At 43.9% G+C, this 13,773-nt stretch overlaps 1 non-coding gene across 1 annotated transcript; it reads left to right on the top strand.

Moving 5' to 3' along the window:
• Positions 1–12,142: 12,142 nt before the first annotated feature.
• trnal-uaa (transfer RNA leucine (anticodon UAA)) lies at positions 12,143–12,225 on the top strand. The gene has a single exon. It is a non-coding gene; the product is annotated as a tRNA-Leu (tRNA).
• The last annotated feature ends 1,548 nt before the right edge of the window (positions 12,226–13,773 follow it).

Raw genomic sequence — 13,773 nt, 5'->3', positions numbered from 1 at the left:
GAACAGTAAGGCGGATTGCAAAAGTTTCAATAGGCATGTAAAGAGAAAAAGGTTAGTAAAGACAAACATAGGTCCCCTGAAGTCAGAATCAGGGGAAGTCATAACGTGGAACAAAGAAATGACAGACCAATTGAACAAGTACTTTGGTTCGGTATTCACGAAGGAGGATACAAATAACCTTCCGGATATAAAAGGGGTCGGAGGGTCTAGTAAGGAGGGGGAACTGAGGGAAATCTTTATTAGTCGGGAAATTGTGTTGGGGAAATTGATGGGATTGAAGGCCGATAAATCCCGAGGTCCTGATGGACTGCATCCCAGAGTACTTAAGGAGGTGGCCTTGGAAATAGCGGATGCATTGACAGTCATTTTCCAACATTCCATTGACTCTGGATCAGTTCCTATGGAGTGGAGGGTAGCCAATGTAACCCCACTTTTTAAAAAAGGAGGGAGAGAGAAAACGGGGAATTATAGACCGGTCAGCCTGGCCTCAGTAGTGGGTAAAATGATGGAATCAATTATAAAGGATGTCATAGCAGTGCATCTGGAATATGATGACATTATAGGTCCAAGTCAGCATGGATTTGTGAAAGGGAAATCATGCTTGACAAATCTTCTGGAATTTTTTGAGGATCTTTCCAGTAAAGTGGACAAAGGAGAACCAGTTGATGTGGTATATTTGGACTTTCAGAAGGCTTTCGACAAGGTCCTACACAAGAGATTAATGTGCAAAGTTAAATCACATGGGAATGGGGGTAGTGTGCTGACGTGGATTGAGAACTGGTTGTCAGACAGGAAGCAAAGAGTAGGAGTAAACGGGTACTTTTCAGAATGGCAGGCAGTGACTGGTGGGGTGCCACCAGGTTCTGTGCTGGGGCCCCAGCTGTTTACATTGTACATTAATGATTTAGACGAGGGGATTAAATGCAGTATCTGAAATTTGCGGATGACACTAAGTTGGGTGCCAGTGTGAGCTGCGAGGAGGATGCTATTAGGCTGCAGAGTGACTTGGATAGGTTAGGTGAGTGGGCAAATGCATGGCAAATGAAATATAATGTGGATAAATGTGCGGGTATCCAATTTGGTGGTAAAAACAGAGAGACAGACTATTATCTGAATAGTGACAGATTAGGAAATGGGAAGGTGCAACGAGACCTGGGTGCCATGGTACAGCAGTCATTGAAGGTTAGCATGCAGGTACAGCAGGCGGTTAAGAAAGCAAATGGCAATTTGGCCTTCAAAACGAGGGGATTTGAATACAGAGGCAGGGAGGTGTTGCTACAGTTGTACAGGGCCTTGGTGAGGCCACACCTGGAGTATTGTGTACAGTTTTGTTCTCCTAACTTGAGGAAGGGCATTCTTGCTATTGAGGGAGTGCAGCGAAGATTCACCAGACTGATTCCCGGGATGGCGGGACTGACCTATCAAGAAAGACTGGATCAACTGGGCTTGTATTCACTGGAGTTCAGAAGAATGAGAGGGGACCTCATGGAAACGTTTAAAATTCTGACGGGTTTAGACAGGTTAGATGCAGGAAGAATGTTCCCAATGTTGGGGAAGTCCAGAATCAGGGGTCACTGTCTGAGGATAAGGGGTAAGCCATTTAGGAACGAGATGAGGAGAAACTTCTTCACCCACAGAGTGGAGAACCTGTGGAATTCTCTACCACAGAAAGTAGTTGAGGCCAATTCACTAAATATATTCAAAAGGGAGTTAGATGAAGTCCTTTCTACATTGGAGATCAAGGGTTATAGCGAGAAAGCAGGAATGGGGTAAGGAAGTTTCATGTTCAGCCATGAACTCATTGAATGGCAGTGCAGGCTAAAAGGGCTGAATGGCCTGCTCCTGCACCTATTTTCTATGTTTCTATGTTTCTATGACCCCTGGTTCTGGACTTCCCCAACATTGGGAACATTCTTCCTGCTCTAACCTGTCTCAAACCATCAGAATTTTAAACGTTTATATGAGGTCCCCTCTCATTCTTCTGAACTCCAGTGAATACAAGCCCAGTTGATCCACTTTTTCTTGATAGGTCATTTTCCGGGAATCCGTCTGGTGAACCTTCGCTGCACTCCCTCAATAGCAAGAATGTCCTTCCTCAAGTTAGAAGACCAAAACTGTACACAATACTCCAGGTGTGGCCTCACCAAAGCCCTGTACAACTGTAGCAACACCTCCCTGCCCCTGTACTCAAATCCCCTCGCTATGAAGGCCAACATGCCATTTGCTTTCTTAACCGCTTGCTGTACCTGCATGCTAACCTTCAATGACTGATGTACCATGACACCCATGTCTCGTTACACCTCCCCTTTTCCTAATCTGTCACCATTCAGATAATAGTCTGTATCTCTGTTTTTACCACCAAAGTGGATAACCTCATATTTATCCACATTATACTTCATCTGCCATGCATTTGCCCACTCACCTAACCTATCCAATTCAAACTGCAGCCTCATAGCATCCTCCTCGCAGCTCACACTGCCACCTAACTTAGTGTCATCCGCAAATTTGGAGATACTACATTTAATCCCCTCGTCTAAATCATTAATGTATAATTGTAAACAGCTGGGGCCCAAGCACAGAACCTTGCGGTACCCCACTAGTCACTGCCTGCCATTCTGAAAAGTACCCATTTACTCCTACTGTTTGCTTCCTGTCTGACAACCAGTTCTCAATCCATGTCAGCACACTACCCCCCAATCCCATGTGCTTTAACGTTGCACATTAATCTCTTGTGTGGGACCTTGTCGAAAGCCTTCTGAAAGTCCAAATATACCACGTCAACTGGTTCTCCCTTGTCCAATCAAATCGAAACATCCTCAAAAATGTCCAGAAAATTTGTCAAGCATGATTTCCCTTTCACAAATCCATGCTGACTTGGACCTATCATGTCACCTCTTTCCAAATGCGCTGCAATGACATCCTTAATAATTGATTCCATCATTTTACCCACTACTGAGGCCAGACTGACCGGTCTATAATTCCCTATCTTCTCTCTCCTTGCTTTTAAAAAAAGTATGGTAACTTGGCTACCCTCCACGCGATAGGAACTGATCCAGAGTCAATGGAATGTTGGAAAATGACTGTCAATGCAATCGCTATTTCCAAGGCCACCTCCTTAAGTACTCAGGGATGCCGTCCATCAGGCCCTGGGGATTCATCGGCCTTCAATCCCATCAATTTCCCCAACACAATTACCCGAATAATAAGGATTTCCCTCAGTTCCTCCTCCTTACTAGTCCCTATGACCCCTTTTATATCTGGAAGGTTGTTTGTGTCCTCCTTAGTGAATACCGAAGTACTTGTCCAAAGTACTTGTCCAATTGGTCTGTCATTTCTTTGTTCTCCTTTATGACTTCCCTTGATTCTGACTGCAGGGGACCTACGTTTGTCTTTACTAACCTTTTTCTCTTAACACATCTGTAGAAAGTTTTCACAATCCGTCTTAATGTTCCCTGCAAGCTTCTTCTCGTACTCCATTTTCCCTGCCCTAATCAAACCCTTTGTTCTCCTCTGCTGAGTTCTAAATTTCTCCCAGTCCCCGGGTTCGCTGCTATTCTGGCCAATTTGTATGCCACTTCCTTGGCTTTAATATTATCCCTGATTTCCCTTGATAGCCACGGTTGAGCCACCTTCCTTTTTTTATTTTTATGCCAGACAGGGATGTGCAATTGTTGTAGTTCATCCATGCGGTCCCTAAATGTCTGCCACTGCCCATCCACAGTCATCCCCTTAAGTATCATTCGCCAATCTATCCTAGCCAATTCACGCCTCATACCTTCAAAGTTACCCTTCTTCAAGTTCTGGACCATGATCTCTGAATTAACTGTTTCATTCTCCATCCTAATGCAGATTTCCACCATATTATGGTCACTCTTCCCCAAGGGGCCTCACTCAACGAGATTGCTAATTAATCCTCTCTCATTGCACAAAACCCAGTCTAAGATGGCCTCCCCCCTAGTTGGTTCCTCGACATATTCGTCTAGAAAACCATCCCTTATGCACTCCAGGAAATCCTCCTCCACCGTATTGCTTCCAGTTTGGTTAGCCCAAGCTATGTGCATATTAAAGTCACCCATTATAACTGCTGCACCTTTATTGCATGCACCCCTAATTTCCTGTTTGATGCCCTCCCCAACATCACAACTACTGTTTGTAGGTCTGTACACAACTCCCACTAACGTTTTTTGCCCTTTGGTGGTCTGCAGCTTTACCCATATAAATTCCACATCATCCAAGCTAATGTCCTTCCTAACTATTGCATTATTCTCCTCTTTAACCAGCAATGCTACCCCACCTCCTTTTCCTTTTATTCTATTCTTTAATGTAACACAGATTTCCTTCCATTCTGATCAGTGATCCCGGATTTTCATCTGTTGAATCTGCAATTTTCTGTAACTCTGTGACACTCTGAGCCGATAACGAAATGAAATTGTGAAATGTATCTGTGTCGCTCGGTCTCTGCCTCTCTCTGACTCACTCTGTCTGTCTCTCTTTCTCTGCTTATCTCTGTCTCTCAATCTATCTCTGTCTCACGGTGTCCAATTCTGTTCCAATGGGATTCTCTCAGACTCTTTGTCTGACTGGCTCTCTCTTTCCCATCATTTATGTCTGTCCATCTCTTTTCTGTCTCTAATCTGATAAGTATTTCCAAAATTTTCTATTTTAGTCTCTATCTCTCGCTCTCTATAAGTCTCTCTCCTTGGCACTGTCTTTATCATTGTCTTTCTCTCACTCTTTCCCTCTCTCTCTTAATAGATCACGCACACACATCTCTGTATATGTATATGTTTGAGTCTTTTTCTCACTCAGTCTGCCTCTCCTTCTCAGTCTCACACTTTATGTCTGTAGTTGTCTCTATCTTGCTTTCTGGCTCTCCCTGTTTGTCGGTTTATCTCTGTCTCTCAATGTGTCTGTCGACTTCTCACGGTGTCCAGTTCTGTTCACAGCTCGATTCCTGCTCTGACAGATCTGGTAGCCGTCAGTCCCTCGTTCGTGTAGTGGTGAGTATCCCTGCTTGTCACGCGGGAGACCGGGGTTCAATTCCCCGATGAGGAGGCAGTTGTTACAAAATGCAGAATTTTACTTCTGTTTCTTGGCAGAGATTCATATTAAAAGTTCGAGAGCAATATCGAACTGTACAAATACAGGTGGAAGAGATTGTCTCTGCCAGATTTTGAGCAAACAGAGACTTTTTCAGGATTCTTTGGCCGTCTGCTGCACAGAGATGGATGACTGAGTTTTTTCTGAGTAACGTTTAAAAAGGCAGCGACGCAGTAGTCGTGCCCGAGTGGTTAAGGCGATGGGCTAGAAATCCATTGGTGGTTTCCCGCGCAGGTTCGAATCTTGCCGACTACGATTCTCAGCATTTTTCATTCCATTTCACCAGGTCTCTGCCAAACTGATCCTGAGATAGATGGAATAATGTCCCACCCCTTTCAAAGCTGACATTTTTTTCTCATTTTTATTAATTAGCAATATTTACGATACATCCGTTTAAAAAATCGCAAAAGCCAGTCAAAGTTGCGACAGTGATTCAGCCTGTCTATCCCTCGAGATGTCTAAGGCATCTGTGCATGTCCGTTGGTGCGTGTAAATTTTTGGTTATGTGTGTGTGTGTCTCTGTGTCTGTCTATCTCTATATATGTCTCTGTGTTTGTGCAACTGTCTGTGGAAATCATCATCATGAATTTGGTATGTCCTGGAACTTATAAAAAAGACTTGGGGAAAATAATACGGTTGTGAACTTTTGTATCGGCTTTGGTTCAGTGGCAGCATGCTCGACTGAATCAGGAGTTTGTGTGTTCAAGTCGCACTCCTGAGACTTCAGCATATCATCTTGTCGAACACTCAAGTGCAGCACTTGGGGAATTTTGCAATGTTGAAGCTGTTGACTTTCGGATGAAATGTTAAATTGAAGCTCCGTCTGCACCCTCGGGTGGATACAAAAGTTCCCAGTGCATTACTCGAAAAAGAATAGGAGTGTTGCCCCCGTCTCAATATTTCTAAAAATGTTCGTAAATGCTCACTGAAAGCCGATGTGCATGTGTTTCGATGTGGAGTTGGGGTTGAAGCACAGATGCTCACAGAGACAGAATCCAGGTTCTCACAGGACCAGGATAGCCGAGTGGCTGAGGCGTTGGCCTGATAATTCACTGGCTTTTTCCGGCGTGGGTTCGTACCCCACTCATAATATCTCTTTAATTTAACACGGATTTCCTCCCATTCTGATCAGTAAGACCGGATTTTCATCGGTTGAATCAGCAATTTTCTGTAACAATGTGACACTCTGAACCGATAATGAAATGAAATTGTGAAATGAATCTGTGTCGCTCGGTCTCTGCCTCTCTCTCTGTTAAGAGAGCTGTGTATGTGTTTTTATGTTTGAGTCGTTGTCTCTCTCAGTCTGACTCACTCTGTCTGTCCCTGTTTCTCTGTTTGTCGCAATCTGTCTCATTCTCACGGTGCCCATGTCTGTTCCAATGGGATTCTCTCAGACTCTTTGTCTGACTGGCTCCCTCTTTCCCATCATTTCGGTCTGTCCATGTCTTTGCCTGTCTTTGTTAGTCCCTGCCTGAAACCTGAGAAGTATTTCCATAATTTTCTGTTTTAGTCTCTATCTCTCTCTCTCTCTCTGTTTTTCTCCTTGTCACTGACTCAATCATTGTCTTTTTCCCACTCTTACCCTCTCTCTAGTAATAGATCACATATACACACATCTCTGTATATGTATGTGTTTGAGTCTTTTTTATCACTCAGTCTGCCTCTCCTTCTCAGTCTTACACTCTCTGTCTCTTGTTGTCTCTATCTCGGTGTCTGTCTCTCCCTGTTTGTCGGTTTGTCTCTGTCTCTCAATGTGTCTGTCGACTTCTCATGGTGTCCAGTTCTGTTCACAGCTCGATTCCTGCTCTGATAGAACTCATGCTCGTTCGTATCATGGTGAGTATCTCCGCCTGTTACGCTGGAGACCGTGGTTCTACTTCCCGACGCGGTGGCAACATTTACAAAATGCAGAATTTTACTTGTTACTTGGTGTTGATTCATATTGAAAATTCCAGAGCAATATAGAACTGTACAAATACAGGAAGAGGAGATTGCCACTTCCAGATTTTTAGCAAACGGAGACTTTTTCCGGATTCTGTGGCCGTCTGCTGCACAGAGATGGATGACTGAGTTTTATCTGAGTAACATTTAATGATGCAGTGAGCTCGTAGTCGTGGCCGAGTGGGTAAGGCAATTGGACAAAAAATCCATCGGGGTTTCTCTGCGCAGGTTTGAATCCTGCTGATTATGTTTCTCAGCTTATTTCATTCTGTTTCACAATTTAACCACGTTACTGCAAAACTGATTCTGAGATAGATGGAGCAACGTCCCACATCTTTCGATGCAGCCGCTGTTTTCTTTCTTTCATTAATCTGCAGTATTCACGATACATACGGATAAAAAAACGCAAAAACCAGCCAAAGTAGCGACAGTCACACTGCCTGTCTATCCATCTATTTGTCTAAGGCAACCTGTGTATATCTTGATCTGCGTGTCATGGTACATCAGTCATTGAAAGTTGGCATGCAGGTGCAGCAGGCGGTGAAGAAGACAAATGGCATCTTCGCCTTCATAGCTAGAGGATTTGAGTATAGGAGCAGGGAGGTTTTACTGCAGTTGTACAGGGCCTTGGTGAGGCCACACCTGAAATATTGTGTTCAGTTTTGGTCCCCGAATCTGAGGAAGGACGTCCTTGCTATTGAGGGAGTACAGCGAAGGTCCACCAGCATGATTCCCGGGATGGCAGGATTTACATATGAGGAGAGACTGGATCAACTGGGCTGGTATCCACTGGAGTTTAGAAGAATGAGAGGGGATCACACAGAAACATAGAACATTCTGACGAGATTGGACAGTTTTAAGGCTGGAAGAATGTTCTCGTTGCTGGAGAGTATGAGACCAAGGATTACAGTCTAACAGTAAGAGGTAAGCCATTTAGGACCGAGATAAGGAGAAACTTCTTCACTCAGAGAGTAGTTAACCTGTAAAATTTTCTACCGCAGAAAGTCTTTGATGCCAGTTCGTTAGATATTTTTAAAATGGAGTTAGATATGGCCCTTAAGGCTAAAGCGATCAAGGGGTATGGAGAGAAAGCAGGAAAGGGGCACTGAGGTTGAATGATCAGCCATGATGTTATTGAATGGTGGTGCAGGCTCGAAGGGCCGAATGGAATATTCCTACACCTAATTTCTATGTTTCTATGTTTCTATGTTGATGCGTGTATATTTTTGGTTATTGTCTGTGCGTGTGTCTGTGTATGTCTATCTGTATGTATGTCTCTGTGCTTGTGCAACTGTCTGTGGAAATCATCACCATGAATTTGGTACATCCTGGAACTTTTTAAAAAACTTGTGGAAAATAATACGGTTGTGAACTTTGGTATCGGTTTTGGTTCAGTGGCTCCATTCTTGACTGAATCAGGAGGTTGTGTGTGTAAGTCCCACTCCTGAACTTGAACACATCGTCTTGGACGACACTCAAATGCAATATTTGGGGAATGTTGAATTGTTGAAGCTGTTGACAATCGGCTGAAATTTTAAATTGAAGCTCCATTTGCCCCCTCGGGTGGATGTGAAAGTTCCCAGAGCCTTAGTCGAAAAAGAATCGGAGAACTGCGCCCGTGGCAATATTCCGAAAAATGTTCGTAAATGCTCCCTGAAATCCAATGTGTCTGTGTGTTGCTGTGGGGGTGGAGCTGAAGCCCAGATTCTCACAGAGGCAGAGTCCAACCTCTGACAGGACCAGGAGCAGGATGGCCGAGTGGTAAAGGCGTTGGACTAAAGGTATAATTGGTTTATACCCGCGTGGCTTCGAGCCCCACTTCTGGTAATTCCTTAATTAAAAGGAGATTTTTCCCATCCTGCTCAGTGATACCCGATTTTCATCTGCTGAATCTCCAATTTTCTGCAACGATGTGACACTCAGAGCCGATAATGAAATGAAATTGTGAAATGTCTCTGCCGCGCTCTCTCTGAAGAGAGCTGTATTTGTGTTTGAGTCTTTGTCTCTCTCTGACCCACTCTGTCTGTCCATGTTTCTGTGTTTGTCGCTGTCTCTCAATCTGTCTCTTTCTCACGGTGTCTCGTTCTGTTGCAATGGGATTCTCTCAGACTCTATGTCTGACTGCCTCTCTCTGTCCCATTAACTCTGTCTGACCATGTCGTTGCCTGTCTCTGTCTCTAAACTGATAAGTATTTCCATTATTTTCTGTTTTTGTCTCGATGTCTCTTTCTCTATCTGTCTTTCTCTCTATCTGTCTCTCTCTTTTTCGCTCTCTTTGTTCCTGTACTTTTCTCTGTCATTCCAACACTATTTGCCCCCCTGCCTTTATGGAGCACGCAAATACATCTCTGTGTATGTATGTGTTTGAGTCTTTTTCTCATTCAGTCTGATCCTCCCTTTCTGTCTCAAACTTTCTGTCTCTCTTTGTCTCTATCTCGCTATCTGTCTCTCCCTGTTTCCCTGTTTGTCCCTGGTTCTGAATGTGTCTGTCTCTTTCTCACGTTGTCAGTTCTGTTCTAATGGAATTCACTCAGTCTCTCTATCTGACTGTCTCAGTCTTTCCCAGCATCTCTCTCTGTATATGTTTCAGCCTATCTGTCTCTCTTTGCCTGTCGCTGGTAGTTCCTACCTCTAACCTGCTGAGTATTTCCATAATTTTCTGTTTATATCTTTGTCTCTCTCGCTATCTGTCGCTCTCTCTCTATCTGTCTCTCTCCTTGTCACGCTCTTTATCACTGTCTTTCTCTCACTCTTTCACTCTCTCTCTTTATAGATCACACACACACATCTCTGTATATGTAGGTGTTTGAGTTTTTTTCTCACTGAGTCTGCCTCACTTTTCAGTCTCACCCTTTCTGTCTCTCGATGAATCTCTCTCTCGCTGTCTGTCTATCCCTGTTTGTCGGTTTGTCTCTGACGATCAATGTGTCTGTCGACTTCTGTTAACAGCTAGATTGCTGCTCAAACGCAGCGCGTACCCTCGTCTGTAACTGGTGATTATCCCCGCTTGTTATGTGGGAGAACCGGGTTCAATTCCCTGACGATGCAGCAGTTTTTTCAAATTGTCGAATTTTACTTCTGTTTCTTTGTATAGATTTTATTAAAAAGTTCCAAAACAATATCGAACATTAAAAATACAGCAAGAGGAGATTGCCTCTTCCAGATTTTTTGCAAACGGAGACTTTTTCAGGATTCTGTGGCCGTCTGCTGCACAGAGATGGACGACTGAATTTTTTCTGAGTAACATTTAAAGTGCCAGAGACACAGTAATTGTGGCCGAGTGGTTAAAGCGATGGAGTAGAAATACTTTGGGTTTTCTGCACGTAGGTTAGAGTCCTGCCGACTACGATTCTCAGCATTTTTCATTCCATTTTCAATTTAACCAGGTTTTGTCAACACTGATCCTGAGATAGATGGAATAACGTCCCTCACCTTTCAACACTGACATTTTTTTCACATTTTTATCAGTCTGCAATATTCACGATACATACGGATAGAAAAAGCAAAAATCAGCCAAAGTAGTAACTCGGCCTGTCTCTCCTTCCATATGTCTAAGGCATCTGTGTTTGTCCGTTGGTGCTTGTATATTTGTGGTTATGTGTGTGTATGTGTCTCTGTGACTGTCTATCTGGATATATGTCTCTGTGTATGTGCAACTGTCTGTGGAAATCATCACCATGAATTTGGTGTGTCGTGGAACTTTTTCAAAAGAATTGGGGAAAATAATACGGTTGTGAACTTTTGTATCGGCTCTGGTTCAGTGGCAGCATTCTCGACGGAAAAACGCAAAAGCCAGCCAAAGTAGCGACAGTCACCCTGCCTGTCTATCCGTCTATTTGTGTAAGGCACACTGTGTATATCTTGATCTAAGTGTCATGGTACATCTGTCATTGAAAGTGGGTATGCAGGTGCAGCAGGCGGTGAAGAAGGCAAATGGCATGTTCGCCTTCATAGCTAGGGGCTTTGAATATTGGAGCAGGGAGGTCTTCCTGCAGTTGTACAGGGCCTTGGTGAAGCCACACGTTAAATAATTTGTTAGTTTTGATCTCCAAATCTGAGGAAGGACGTCCTTGCTATTGAAGGAGCACAGCGAATGTTCACCAGATTGATTCCAGGGATGGCAAGACTGACATATGAGGAGAGACTGGATCAACTCTGCTGGTATCCACTGGAGTTTAGAAGAATGAGAGGGGATCTCATAGGAACATATAACATTCTGACGAGATTGGACAAGTGAGAGGCAGGAAGAATGTTTCTGTTGCTGGGGAGTTCGAGAACCAGGGGTCACTGTCTAAGAATAAGGATAAGCCATTTAGGACCGAGTTGAGGAGAAACGTCTTCACTCAGAGAGTGATTAACCTGTGAAATTCTCTACCGCAGAAAGTTGTTGAGGTCAGTTCGTTAGATATATTCAAGAGGGAGTTAGATATGGCCCTTGCGGCTCAAGGGATCAAGGGGTATGGAGAGAAAGCAGGATATGGGTACTGAGGTTGAATGATCAGCCATGATCTTAGTAAATAGTGGTGCAGGCTCGAAGGGCCGAACGGCCTACTCCTGCAACTAATTTCTATGTTTCTATGTTGATGCGTGTATACTTTTGGTTATTGTATGTGTGTGTGTGTCTGTGTATGTCTATCTGCATGTACGTCTCTGTGTATGTGCAACTGTCTATGGAAATCATCACCAAGAATTTGGTATGTCCTGGAACTTTAAAAAAAACTTGGGGAAAATAATACGGTTGTGATCTTTGGTATCGGCTTTGTTTCAGTGGCTCCATTCAGAAGGTCGTGTGTGTAAGTCCCTCTCCTGAGACTTGAGCGCATCATCTTGGCAGACACTCAAATGCAATACTTAGGGAATTTTGCATTGTTGAAGCTGTTGACCATCGGATGAAAAGTTAAATTGAAGCTTCATCTGCCCCCTCGGGTGGATGTGAAAGGTCCCAGAGCCTTACTCGAGTAAGAATAGGAGAGTTGCGCCCGTGTCAATATGACGAAAAATGTTCGAAAATGCTCCCTGAAAACCTCTGTGTTTGTGTGTGTCTATGGGGGTGGGGTCGAAGCCCAGATTCTCACAGAGGCAGAATCCAATCGCTGACGGGACCAGGATGGCCGAGTGGTTAAGGCGTCGGGCTTAAGATCCAATAGGTTTCTACCCGCGAGGGTTCGAACCCCACTCCTGGTATTTGCTTAATTAAACAGAGATTATTTCCCATGCTGCTCAGTGATACCCGATTTTCATCTGTTGCATTTGCATGTTTCGGTGACACTCTGAGCAGATAATGAAATGTATCTGTGCCTCTTTCTCTCGCTTTCGAGAGGTTTGCATCTTTGTCGCTTTCAGTCTGCCTCACTGTATCCGGTTCTGTTCCAAAGGGACCAACTCCCTCTTTCCCATCATGTCTTTACCTGTCTGTGTTGGTCCCTGTCTCTAACCTGATGAGTTCGTTTCGATGTATGTGTCTGTCTCCCTCTTTTTCTTGTCATTCCATCGCTATTTGCCTCACTCTCTTGATGGAGCACGCAAACACATATCTGTGTATGTAAGTATTTGAGTCTTTGTCTCACTCAGTCTGACCCTCCATCTCAGGCTAAAACTTTCTGCCTCTCTCTGTCTCTATCTCGCTGTCTGTCTCTCCCTGTTTCCCTGTTTGTCTCTGTCTCGCAATGTGTCTGTCTCTTTCTCACGGTGTCTAGTTCTGTTCGAATGGGATTCTCTCAATCTCTCTGTCTGACTGTCTCTCTCTTTCCCATCATCTCTGTCTGTCTATGCCTCTGCCTGTCTGTCTCTCTTTGCCTGTCGCTAGTAGTTCCTGTCTCTAACCTGCTGAGTATTTCCATCATTGTCTGTTTATATCTTTGTCTCTCTCTCTATCTGTCGCTCTCTCTCTATCTGTCTCTCTCCTTGTCACTGTCATTAACACTGACTTTGTCTCACTCTTTCCCTCTCTCTCTTTGTAGAGCACACACACATATCTCTGTATATGTATGTGTTTGAGTGTTTTTCTCACTGCGTCTGCCTCTCCTTCTGAGTCTCGCACTTTCTGTCTCTCGTTGTCTCTATCTCGTTGTATGTCTCTCCCTGTTTGTCGGTTTGTCTCTGTCTCTCAATGTGTCTCTCTACTTCTCATGGAGTCCAGTTCTCTTCACAGCTCGATTCCTGCTCTGACCAAACCCACATTCGTTGGTATAGTGCTAAGTATCCCGGCCTGTTATGCAGAAGACAGGGTTTCAATTCCCCAACGGGCAGGAAGCTTTTTCAAAATGCAGGATTTTACTTCTGTTTCTTGGTCGAGATTCATGTTAAAAAGTTCCAGTGCAATACAGAACAGTAAAAATACAGGAAGAGGAGATTTTTTCAGAATTCTGTGCCATCTGCTGCAGATGGTGGATGACTGAGTTTTATCTGAGTAACATTTAAAGAAATACCGAGTCAGTAGTCGTGGCCGAGAGGTTACAGCGATGAACTACAAAATCCATCGTATTTTCCCCCTGCACGTCGAATCCTGCCGACTGCGATTCTCAGCATTTTTCATTCCATTTCACAATTTAACCAGGTCTCTGCAAAACTCATCCTGAGATAAATGGAATAACGTCACACACCTTTCAAAACTATCATTTTTATTAAACTGCAATATTCACGATACATACGTAAAGAAAAACGCAAAAATCAGCAAAAGTTGCGACAGTGATTCAGCCTGTCTATCGATCTATATGTCTAAGACATCTGTGC

This window comes from Pristiophorus japonicus, chromosome 23 (genome assembly GCF_044704955.1).
Source record: "Pristiophorus japonicus isolate sPriJap1 chromosome 23, sPriJap1.hap1, whole genome shotgun sequence".
NCBI lineage: Eukaryota > Metazoa > Chordata > Chondrichthyes > Pristiophoridae > Pristiophorus > Pristiophorus japonicus.
Note: the sequence above shows the minus strand (reverse complement) of the source record. Positions and strands in the feature narration are given on the sequence as shown.